At 47.9% G+C, this 12,981-nt stretch overlaps 1 long non-coding RNA gene across 1 annotated transcript; it reads left to right on the top strand.

Annotated features, from left to right (window-relative positions):
* Positions 1 to 255: 255 nt before the first annotated feature.
* On the top strand, positions 256 to 2,391 carry LOC141197777 (uncharacterized). The gene is made up of 4 exons (XR_012269852.1): positions 256 to 341; positions 664 to 767; positions 842 to 934; positions 1,022 to 2,391. It is a non-coding gene; the product is annotated as an uncharacterized lncRNA (long non-coding RNA).
* The last annotated feature ends 10,590 nt before the right edge of the window (positions 2,392 to 12,981 follow it).

The following is a 12,981-nucleotide window of genomic DNA, read 5'->3' as shown; positions in this document are numbered from 1 at the left end:
ATCGTGTCATTCTAAATATTATATGATCGTGTCATTCTAAATATTATATGATCGTGTCATTCTAAATATTATATGATAGTGTAATTCTCAATATTATATAATCGTGTAATTATCAATATTATATGATAGTGTCATTCTCAATATTATATAATCGTGTAATTCTCATAATATGATCGTGTCATTCTCAATATTATGTGATAGTGTCATTCTCAATATTATATAATTGTGTCATCCTCAATATTATATGATAATGTCATTCTCAATATCAGATAATTTTCATTTTTAGGAAGTACAAAATTCCGCAAACCAATTTTCAGCCACATTTGCGGATTCTCAATTAGGTATGTACGAGTATTATAGAGAATATAACTGATTGTATTCTGTTCAGATTAATGACTGACGGCAAGATTATTTTTATATTTTATTCTTTCTTGTTTAAGTGGAGTATATGAAATATGAAATCAATGACTAATTTTTTGCTAATATGGATATTGCTGAACTTGATTGGGGGATTTTGCCTGGATTGGAACCTACTAATACGGATGTAGCGCTAGCCACGGAAATTAATTTAGCACAAGACGTCGTTGGTGCATTGAAAATATATATGCATCTCTTTTAATCACGTGTATTTAGACATGAAACTAAATATTAATTCTTATACAGATGTTGAGATGTTTCAAGATGAAACCTGTACGTCAGAAAACACACCGGTAACTACAAACCCGGGAAAGCCATTTCACGCGATGACCTGGCATGGAAGAGATAAGGTAGCTCCTCATTGAAAAGCAGCTGTAGCTCATGTGTATTTATACCTGAAACGAAATGTGCTTTTTTTATACAGAGGTCATATTGGTCCATGCCAATACGCCGGGGAACAGTCCAATTTCTAGAGCGCCTAAAAAATCGCAACGGCTGGCGGACAAGAAAGGAGAAGGTAGCTGGTATATGAAAATCCAGGCTCTCTCAGCTACCAGGAGAAATTTCTAACCCCTTTGCCTAATGACTATATTTTTATCCGTAGGTTGTAAACTGAAGCCAAGGAAAATTTCATTTTCAAAAGAGAATATAACATTGGTATTAGAAATCTCATTGACACAGCCGCCCCCAACACGGCAGTCGTCCAATCCACCTCTCACGCTTGTAAGCATATATTTTGATATCTCTGTGCGACAGAGAAATGCAAGACAACGTGAAATGTCCTACTCAAGCTGTGCAGCGTCATCGATCAACCCCGTGAATGACACAACACAACTGTGCCCGCAAGTGATTGCACCACCCCGAAAACATAAACGAAAATCAAAGCACACTACAGAGCCACCACCCACCACGACTCAGATAAGCGCTGTGAAGCCTTTGATAGAGAGATTGATCAGCTCGCCATCGGTAAGAACCCCACCATGGAGCCGATCATTATACGGGTGTCTCATACTATGCAGGCGGCAAACACATCGGACGTCTAATTCAGCTAGCACATCTCTTGCTGGGCCATCTAATTCTGTTAATGGCGTAAATCAGTTAAAGAGGCCATTACCGTCAGTGGTTAACAAGAGTAAAAAGCAAAAAGTTCATGCTATGGAGTCGGTCCCTGCCCCAATACGGAATCTGTACCTGCTCCAGATACAGAACCGGTCCCCGAGTCCATTGGGTTGGGGTACGATGAATCAGATGGGTTTAAGAAACAATTTGGCCGGTACTTACGGTACAAAATCATGATCCCCCCCCCAATTTTTTTTTTTCTGTAATACTTTTGAAAAATTATCAACACCAAACCCAACACAACGCACTATACGCACTCCAAAAAGTACGTGTGGATTGCACTTCAACAGATGCAGATAACGCGTTATGACTCAATATGGTCGGTTATGGGATGCATAAAACGACTGAAATCCCATTATTACGGTATAATAGGACTAAAGTTCTAAAATGAGTTCTAAAACTGCGGGTGTGCGCTAAACGCTCGCTAGCCGCTAGAAGTCGACGAAGGGTCTCTCCTGCCGCAATAGCTCAACAGGACCTCCAGCTGGTGATACAGCAGCCAGACCAACTTTCACACAGCCAAGATAGTCCTTCAAATGTTAGTAACATTGAGACCCAAAATTCACAAGCCTCAGATGCTGAAGTTGGCGATGATGATAGTGTACGGAGCGCAGATCATACAGTATATTTACAGCACATCCACCACCATCAAAGAGTCCTCCGCAATTTCAATGCACACACGCATAGCCATCATTTCAGATTTGTAAATTTAGAACATGTACAATCATTTGTACAGGCCCTGAATATTGTTCATGACAGTATTCAGTCATTACTGGATAGAGTTATCAGGGACCTGGTGACTTTGTACAGTTAAGGCTTGAACGTGGCGACACTTTAGACCCTATTTTCACCACAAAGCAAACCTGGGAAGATTTTCATTCTGAATCGTTTTTAAACACTGTTTCTTGCGAAGTGATGCTGAATGTTTAGCATCTAATTCACTAAAATTAGTCGTTACTGTTATGTCCCATGATTGGGAATTTCATGGACAATAATGGACTTTTTACAGTTGTTATATATCACTGTTCTTTGTATAGCTGTAATGTTCACTTTCCTTGAAGTTTGTCCCTTTCAGCAGCAGAAGGGAAGGAAGGGAGACACAGATCCATTACTAGTGGGTAGGCGGAGCCCCACAGGATAGTTCACCTCAGATTTATAAAAAGTGATGACCGGCCCCTCCATCTTAGGCTCCTCCTACTCCCATGTTCCTCAGTTTTAAATTTGAGGTCGCAGAGGATAGTCACTGCCTTTGCAGCTCCTCAGAAGATTTTATTATTTTTATCCGGAGACCTGGACCCCCCCCGTGGTCTAGAGGTCTCAGGGGGTCTCAGCGCTGCTGGGACCCATGACCCTCCCCTGGCGGATCTGCGTACCCCCTAAGGAGGTCCCCGCAGAACCCTGCTGGCCCCGGGGGATACAGGGCGCTCCCTGGCGGAGACGCACACCGCTCTTGTGTGGGGTCCCTGTGCGCTCCGCCGTGGGGGGGAGCAAGGGCCATGGCGCCACACATCCCTGGGGGTCCCTGTGGCACTCAGCTGGGTAAGTGCTCCTATGGAGCGCTTTCAGCGGCTGCTGCGGCAGCCGCTGTCACTGTATATGTGTTTTTGTGGTGACTGCTGTTTTTTTCTGCTTGCAGGGATTTCTCCTCTGCATGCAGCGCTTGATCCTCGGCGGGCAGGGGAGCGGGGACGGAGGATTCGCGCGCTCTGTTCATATTCGGCGGGGGGCGTGGCTTAACGTCTCTCTGCTGCCAGTTTGTGACAGGAAGTTCCGGGAAAAGCGCGTGCTGGAGATGCCCCAGCCCCTTCTTCTTCCGGCCAGCGTCCATCCTCGTGCTGCGGCTCCTACTCCCTGCTCCCCGCTCTCATCACACCGAGAAGAGCAGTTTCTACGCCAGCTGGTGAGTTTCTCCTGCCTTATAGGCAGAAAGTTCCTTCTACAGCGCAGAGCACTTTCCTTATGTCCTAGCTGACAGGGTGTGCTGTATACGGCGCTGCTTCTTCACATGCTGAGATGGCTCTGACACACACCTAACAAAAAGGGTAGTGTGGATCAGTAGCGTTAACCCCTTCTGAACGGGGTCTGGCCCATCAGGCTGTTAACCCTCTCTGGAGGTGCACCCTTCTGGGATCAGAGGGTGCTTCTCTCTAGTGTGTCAGGTTAACTTTTGCTCTGCAGGCCACTGGGGTAGCTTTTCTCCTTCTAGGAGGAGCTTTAACCCTTCAGTGCCGGGTGATTTTTTGTGCAAGAACAGGCTGTGATAGTGGAATTTACACATCCTTGGTCACTGCACCCATTGTAAGGTTATTACCGCCTTATCCGCGACGCTCGCAACTGTGTGGGGGCATGTCGGATCAGGGACCAGGGGGCACGGACCTCTCTCCCGGTCTGCTTCAGGATCGGTCACGTGTATCTGATACGCCGGGGTCTTCAACGGCGTCAGGTTTGACGCTAGTTGGGGGTCTCAGTGATGTTAAGGTGGAGGCCCTCACTCGCTCCATTGACCGTCTGTCTGACCTCCTGGGTCATTGGGTCTCTACTAAGTCCCAACCGACGTCTAGAAGCAAGAAGCGTCTCAGGCTTGTGGCGGCGCCGTCTCCTCCGCGCAGTGCGTCGGAGGCTTCAGAATCGCCGACAGACTCTTCTGGTGAGATCTCCGATTCTGATGAAGAGAATCGGCGGGGTCGCTCTGCTTCGCTTTCGGGCCGCGTGGACGCTTTTGTTGAAGCTATGCGGGAAGCGTTACAACTGTCTGAAGAGGTGATGGAGCGCCCTGGCAAATCGGCCCGGCTGTATCAGGAGTCGTGTCGGGCTCGTTCGACGCTGCCGTTGCACGAGGAACTTAACAAGGCGGTGGAGAAAGAACGCCTGTGTCCAGATAAACGTTTCCAAGGGGCGCGGTTGTTTGATGCCCTGTATCCCTGTTCCACGGAAACGATCACTAATTGCGTCCCCTCTCCTGAAGTGGATGTGCCATTGTCTCAGCTGATCAAATCCTCTTTGCTTCCTCTTAAAGGGATTCCGAGCGGCCTTGGGGGCCATGTGGGCTGGTGAGGCTTCACTGCGGTGGTTGGATCAGCTGCGGACGGCATGGCAAGATGGAACTCCGCTGTCTGAAGTGGAAAGGCTCTTCCAGCTCTTGGAAGAAGCGGCCCGATATGGCAGGGACGCAGTGCTGGATACTACTGCGGTGATGTCCAGGGCTCAATCCTCGGCCGTCTCTGTCAGGAGAGCACTGTGGCTTAAACAGTGGACCGGTGACGCAGTATCCAAACAGGGTTTGCTGAGTCTGGCTTACAAGGGAGGTCAGCTGTTTGGTTCGGACCTCACGGAGCTGATTGCTAAAGCCAAGGCCAAAGATACGGCCTTGCCGCAGCGAAAGGCAGCGGTTACTACGTCCGGCAGGTCAAGTGCCGATAGTGGTCGTCGGTCCTTTCGGCCCCGGGGTCGGTTCGGTCAGCCTTCTTGGAGATCGGATCGTCCCTCGCCTTCCGGAAAGAAGTCCTCCCAGAAATCCCGTACTCCCTGGAAACAACATTTCCGTCAGGACAAGCGGGAGGTTGACAAAAAGCCCGCTAAGGCGGACTGACGCCAGGAACCCTCTCGAGGGCTCTCAGGTGGGAGGTAGTCTTCTACAATTCGGGTCTATTTGGGTGTCACACGTATCGGACGCCTTGGTGACGCGGATTATGTCAGAAGGTTATTTCATAGAGTTTCATTCTCGACCCCCGGACAGGTTTCGTCAGTCGCGCATCCTGTCCGAGCCCAAGCTAGCTGCCGCTCTGCTGCAGGAGGTCGACTCTCTTCTGCAGCAGGGTGTGGTGATTCCGGTTCCGCCGGAGGAACAGGGAAGGGGGTTTTACTCCAACCTTTTTGTGGTTCCCAAAAAGGAGGACAAGTTTCGCCCTATTCTGGACTTCAAAGATTTGAATTTGCATGTCCGGACCCGAAAATTCCGTATGGAGTCTCTTCGTTCCGTCGTGGCGGTCCTGTCGCAGCACGATTTTTTGGTGTCGATCGACATCCGCGACGCCTATTTATTCGGGTGGCTGGTTACCAATTCGGGTTGGCCTCGGCGCCCAGGGTTTTTACAAAGATTCTGGCGCCGCTCATGGCGCTCCTTCGAAAGCAAGGAGTTACGATTCTCCCCTACCTGGACGACCTGTTGATTGTGTCATCCACAGCAGAGGAGGCGGTAACGGCTCGCGATCTCTCCCTTCAGCACCTGGAGGTCTTCGGGTGGCTGGTCAATTCGAAGAAGTCGTCTTTCTTGGGGATGTTCTTGGGGATGCATTTCGACACGGTCCGAGCGGTGGTGTCCCTGCCTCCGGACAAACAAGCGAACCTTCGACACCATGTACAGGTTATGAGGTCGGCGATGGCAATGCCCCTTCTTAAGTGTATGCGCCTTCTGGGTCTGATGGTGGCAGCAATGGAAGCGGTACCTTTTGCACAATTTCATTCCCGGGGTCTCCAAAATCTTATTCTGACCCGTTGGGACCGATCGCCGGCTTCGCTAGATCACTGTGTCGGTATCTCCCGCAGGGTGCGAGAGTCTCTTGGATGGTGGTTACGTCCGGAGGCTTTATCCCTGGGGAAATCCTTCCTCCTCCCATGGTGGTTGGTCATTACCACCGATGCCAGCCTGACTGGCTGGGGGGGGTTTGAAACGATCTCTGGGTTCAGGGGGTCTGGTTGTCAGAGGAGTTGTCTCTGCCGTTCAACATCCTGGAGTTGAGGGCGATTTTTCTCTGCCTCCGACATTGGACGATCCCCTTGAGCGGTCTGCCGGACAATGCGACAGCGGTCGCGTATATCAACCATCAGGGCGGGACGAGGAGTTCCAGATTCATGATGGAGGTCTCTCGGATCCTGGTATGGGCCGAGTCCAGGGTCCCAGCCATCTCCGCGATTCACATCCCAGGAGTGCTGAATATCACGGCAGACTTCCTCAGTCGCGAGCAGGTGGATCCCGGAGAATGGAGTCTTCATCCGGAAGTTTTTACACTGCTGTGCTCCCGTTGGGGGACTCCCCAGGTGGACTTGATGGCATCCAGGCTGAACGCCAGGATTCCGACGTTTATGTCCAGGTACCGGGACCCGGAGGCTGTGGCGGTAGATGCTCTGGTGGCCCCGTGGGACCAGTTCGAGCTGATCTACGTGTTTCCGCCGGTATCCTTGCTTCCTCTGGTCATCCGGCGGATCAAACTCGAACGGATTCCGGCAATTTTGGTGGCGCCGGATTGGCCGCGGAGGACGTGGTATTCAACGCTGGTGTCTCTTCTGGCGGCGCCTCCGTTTCCACTGCCTCTTCGCCCGGACCTGTTATCCCAAGGGCCCATTCGTCATCTGGACCTGAAGTTGCTTCGTTTGACGGCGTGGCACTTGAGACCGAGATCTTGACCCGTCGTGGGTTTTCGGCCGAGGTCATTGCCACCTTACGGGCGGCCAGAGGTCCAGCTACGACCAGGATTTATCACAGAACTTGGGAGGCCTTCTATTCATGGTGTTCTGGATCGTCAAGGAACCCGAGGGTTTTTTCCATTCCCAACTTCTTGGCTTTTCTGCAATGTGGTTTGTCCAAGGGTCTGGCGGTTGGTACCTTGCGGGGTCAGGTATCTGCACTATCTGTGCTTTTTCGGAAGGCTATTGCCTCGCGCAGGGATGTGCGCTCGTTTTTTCGCGGGGTTGCACGTCAGTTTCCGCCTCGGAGGGCGTTTGTGGCTCCTTGGTGGCTCAATCTAGTCTTGGAGGCTCTTCAGCATGGACCGTTTGAGCCTATGGATTCAACTACGCTTTACTTTCTTGGAAGGTGGCCTTCCTGGTGGCGGTCACCTCCTTGAGAAGGGTTTCTGAGTTGGCGGCACTGTCTTGCTCGCCCCCTTTTCTGGAGTTCCACCCGGATCGAGTAGTGCTTCGTACCCGTGGCGATTTTTTGCCTAAAGTGGTGTCGCGTTTCCACGTCAATCAGGACATCGTGTTGCCCTCCCTCTGTCCGAATCCGAAAAGTCCAAAGGAGCGGGCCTTGCACTCGTTGGATTTGGTGCAGGCTTTGAAGTTCTATCTGTCAATCACGCAAGGGTTTCGGAAGTCGGACTCTCTTTTTGTGATTCCTGCTGGTCGTCGGCGTGGTCAGCGGGCCTCCAAGGACACTATAGCTCGGTGGATACGTTCGGCTATCCTGGAAGCGTACCGGCTCAGGGGCGAGGCTTGTCCGGTTAAGGTTTGAGCTCATTCCACGAGAGCTGTTGGTTCGTCGTGGGCTTTTCATCAGGGGGCCTCAGCAGCGCAGCTCTGCCGGGTGGCTACCTGGCGCTTCGTTCACACTTTTACTAAATTTTATAAAGTGGACGTGAGTGCTTCCGCCGATGCGGCCTTGGGACGCAGGGTCCTGCAGGCGGCGGTGGTTTAGGTTATCTCTTTATCTAGTTTTGGCGCTTGTTGCGCGCTTGCCTAAGTTGTTGGGGTGTTGGCGATTCTGCCACTGTTTCCCACCCTTGAGTTCTGGACTGCTTTGGGACTTCCCACTAGTAATGGATCTGTATCTCCCTTCCTTCCCTTCTGCTGCTGAAAGATGGATTTTGGTAAGACCTTACCTGTAAAATCCTTTTCAGCGAAGGACGGACACAGCACCCTCCCAGGGCAGAAGTGCATTATTGTTTTCCAGATGCGGCGCGACTCCTCTCTGATGGCGGTCATCTGGGCGGGGGTTGGCGCGCTAGGGCTCTGTTCCAGCATTGCCAGCTCATCGCAGTTGTCAGGTCCAGTGAGTAGTGCCTGGGACTGTGTGTTTTTTCTGTTATATGCATAACCTGTTCTCTCACATTTCTGATTTTTCAGAAGGGGTTGTGTTGTTCCGCTGGTGTTATCTGCTCTTCCTTAGCTTGTGTACAGACTGGAGAACATGGGAGTAGGATGAGCCTAAGCTGGAGCGGCCGGTCGTCACTTTTTATAAATCTGAGGTGAACTATCCTATGGGGCTCTGCCTACCCACTGTGTCTCCCTTCCTTCCTTCGCTGAAAAGGATTTTACAGGTAAGGTCTTACCAAAATCCATCTTTTCTCTCCGTGTCTCCCTCTCATGTGACTGTAGCTAACCCTCCCTTCTTCCCTGCCTTCCTTCAGTCACCATCTTATCACCACTAGAAGCTCATGTGCTTTCAACCTGTCTCAGGAAAAGTTCTTTTTACCTGCTCCTGTATTCATTATTAACAAGGATTCTTAAAGAAAACAAAGCCTCTTCTGAATCCTTCACAACGTGCCTGCTTGTAGTCGAGTTAAAGCTATCTGCGACCATCGCTTCCATGTAAGTGAGGTGAAGAGACAGTGTCTCAACAGCGCCCTATATTACAGCACAGCCATGGGGACAGAATAATTACCATCATTAAAAACCGACACAGTGGATTAAAAAGATGCTTGAAATCTCAAGTGATGGCGTTTTACTGAACCATGCTATAAACATACCCACAGCCCTGGGCATACCCGATGGCCAATAAGTGACTTTTAGCGACATTGCATCATTTGAAAAATATTTGGGTGTCACCATTAAAGTGCTGTACTACGGTCAGGGTGATTGGCGTTACTTTCAGGCTGGCAATCCAGCTAATGCCAAAACCGTGTTCATACTGTTCCATGATAACCACTACTATGGCATCAAAACTATAAAACCAAACAGAGACTAGGAGTATAAATGGCTTACAAAGGAAGATTGTTTATTAATAGATAAATGTACAATACAAAAATACATTTTAAATATCATAAATGTAGGAGAAGGGGGAAAAAAAGTGCAAAGTGCCTAAACCAAGGTCCCCAAAAGTTCACTGCATCCCATTCCAAATGCTGAGAAAGTTGCGGCCATCAAAATTTCAAGCCACACTCACCACTGCAGTAGTGGCCCAAATAGATGTGGGAAAACCCCACTTACCAGGTAGGAAACAGTATATAGAATCATAGAATCATAGAATGGTAGAGTTGGAAGGGACCTCCTGGGTCATCTGGTCCAACCCCCTGCTCAAAGCAGGATTCACTAGATCATCTCAGACAGATGTCTGTCCAGCCTCTGTTTGAAGACGTCCATTGAAGGGGAACTCACCACCTCTCGTGGCAGCCTGTTCCACTCATTAATCACCCTAACTGTCAAAAAGTTTTTTCTAATATCTAATCTGTGTCTCCTCCCATTTAGTTTCATCCCATTGCTTCTAGTCTTTCCTTGTGCAAATGAGAATAAAGATGATCCTTCTACAATGTGACAGCCCTTGACATATTTGTATTTGTATACTTACCGCAAAGTGGATGGGAACGCAGGGAAGGTGGGAGCCTCAAGGTAGCAGGCGCACCTCGACGCACGTTTCGCTGTCACAGGACCGTTTTCTCAAGAGGAAATATGAAGGGATTTGTCGGTGTGTCTTACTTTTGTGAACGCTGCAATTCGGTGTTTCATCACAAGAACAATCATGCTTCTCAGTATTTTTGTAGGGCGTGTCAAAGAACGCTACCGCGCAACAACCCCGCTATCCTGTCGGGTGTATTATCTCTTGAGCGAGTGCTTAGATTATCACACACAATTAGCTGTAGAAGATCCAGCAGGAGTAAAACATTTTATGATGATTGCCACCATTTTGTGTTCAGAAATAGTAAGACTGAATATAAATGTAATGGTTTGCGTTGCCCTGTATGCCACGGTCGTATAAATAAATTTGATGACCATCTTTGTTACATGCGGAGATATGTACCAAAGGTAGAGTCAGATCGCTATATCTTTTACGACTTTGAATGCATGCAGGAGACGGGCACGCACATCCCGAATTACTTTTATGCCACAACCCTGTATGGCCGCCCATCTTGGGAGTTTGAAGGTGATACCTGCACTCGTGACTTAGTACTATTCTTTACCAGTGGGAAATTTTCATACTATACGTTTATAGCCCACAACGCAGGCCGATACGACACATACTTTATTGTAAAGGAGCTGACTTTTGAAAAGCTACAGGTGGAGTTGATAACCCAAGTGGTCGTCTCTTGTGCGTGACGCTGCCTGATTTGGATATAAGATTCATAGACTCGTTAAATTTCATCCCTATGAAACTTAGTAAATTACCGCAGGCTATGGGTTTTTCAGGCTTCAAAGGCCGTTTTTCACACTTTTTTAATACCAAAGAAAACCAAAACTATGTAGGACTCCTACCTGATGTTAAATATTATGGGGCGGAGTACATGTCGTTTGGCGAGAAAACTGAGTCCATGGAGTGGTATGAGAGTCAGACACATACAATTTTTGACTTCAAGTCCGAGCTAAAATCTTATTGCCAGCAAGATGTTGAAAGTTTTAGACGTTCCTGTGAAATCTATAGAGAGATTATTATGGATATGACACAGAAAAACGTTAAAACATACTGTAAGCGCCAAAAGAAAATGATTGTAGTGGCCAAATGTGTTGATCCTTTTCAGCCTGGCCTCTGTATGTATGGCAATGTACAGGTTTCAATTTCTTACAAAAAAGATCATAGCCATTTTACCCGGTGATAATTATCACAAGTCAAAAAAAGCGCTACTCATCACCCGCTATACAGTGGCTCACGTATGTAGCGCACACAGAAATCATTGCCATTCAGGAGCTTTGAGAGGGGGTGAAAAACAAGTCGGGAAATATTTTCTAGATGAGTACGCCTATGTTAACCGCCAACACATAGCATTTGAATTTCAGGGCTGTTTTTACCACAGCTGCCCCGTGTGTTAGAACGAAAATTACACCAATACGGTGTCAAATACAATGTACGGCAATTATATTATGCTTTTTTCGCTAAAAAGCGTTCCTTACAGTGCGGATACACAGTAAGAGTGATGTGGAAGCATGAGTGGAATGAAAAGGTCGAGAAAGATTCTAACCTTCAGGCTGTGTGTCCACTATGCGTTTTTCAAGCGTTTTTGCCGCGGAATTTCCGCATCAAAAACGCTTAAAAAACTCTTGGTAATACCTGCCCCATAGTCCCCAATGATAATCCGCATGTGCTGTGCACATGCTGCGGAAATTTCGCTGCCGATTATCATTGCGGAAAAATCCGCAGCATGTCCATTATTTTTGCATAAATGCAGCGTAATTGCCGCCATTGACTTGCATTGAATCGCATAATATCCGCATGACTACATGTGCACATGCGGATATTAAGCGATTCAATGCGCTAATGGTACCCGGGTCTGGAGAAGAGGAGACTCTCATCCAGACCCGGGTACCATAGTACCTGTAAAAAAAAATAATTTAAAATAATAAAAAAAAACATTATACTCCCCTTCTGATGGCCCACGGTCTTCTCTCCGGTGCGTCCTGGCTCCCCGGTGACTCGCGATGGTGTAAAAGGACCTTCCATGAAGTCATTTAGTCATGTGACAGGTCACGCGACCGCTGACGTCGGCGCTCGCGTGACCTGTCACATGGCTAAATTACGTCATGGAAGGTCCTTTTACACCACCGCGAGCCGCCCAAGACACCGGACGCACCGGAGAAGGAGACCGGGGGCCGTCGGAAGGTGAGTATAATGTTTTTATTTTTATTTTTTACCATTTTTATTCTTTTTTTTAACTATTAACTTGGTCACACTATATAAATCCATGCCGGTTGCATGGATTTATATAGTGTGACCAAGTTATCAAGCACTTTTCCAAGCGATGCTAAAATCGCTTGGAAAAGCGCTTCATAACACGCATGCAAAAACGCTTGACAAACGCTTCTACCTGGCCGGAAAAACGCATGTAAAATCCGCATGCGTTTTTCCTGCCAGGGAGATGCAGAAAATATCAGCAGCATTTCTGCATCGTGGGCACTTAGCCTCAAACATTTCTTCTCCAAATGGAATTCCCCGCACCTTTAGATCCATGCGGTGCCCTTTATGGTGGACGGACTAACGCCGTTAAACTCTATCACCGCTTGGAGGATGGAGAGACATTGCATTACTACGATTTCACCAGTCTGTATCCCTTTGTAAGCAAAACTAAAACATACCCTGTAGGTCACCCAGACATCATCTATGACAATTTTGGCTTCATTAAAAAATACTTTGGCATTGCTAAAGTCAAGATCTACCCTCCAAGAGATTTATTTTTACCTGTTCTATCGGTAAAATTCAACAAAAAATGAATGTTCCTGCTTTGCTACACATGCGCTGTAAATTCACAAACGGATGTTTGTGCACATAGTGATGAAGAACGTTCTGTGACAGGCACATAGTGCACTATAGAGCTTGGGATATGTAATTGGTTAGCCACAATTATTGTCTTATATGATCATAGGCAGAATATACAGTAAGTTCCTTAAAAGTCACATAGCATAGGTGTGGTGCAGGAAGCCACCGCCATTTTGGATATCGTCATATAATATTGATATCCTTAACATTCCCATTGGAGATATGCAAAATTCTAACCCTATAAAAGTCCTACCCAACCTCTGTCCACC

The sequence above is a fragment of the Phyllobates terribilis genome, unplaced genomic scaffold (genome assembly GCF_046119375.1).
Source record: "Phyllobates terribilis strain yellow unplaced genomic scaffold, ASM4611937v1 Scaffold_86__1_contigs__length_6382490, whole genome shotgun sequence".
Taxonomy (NCBI): domain Eukaryota; kingdom Metazoa; phylum Chordata; class Amphibia; order Anura; family Dendrobatidae; genus Phyllobates; species Phyllobates terribilis.
This window is presented reverse-complemented; position numbering and strand designations above follow the sequence as displayed.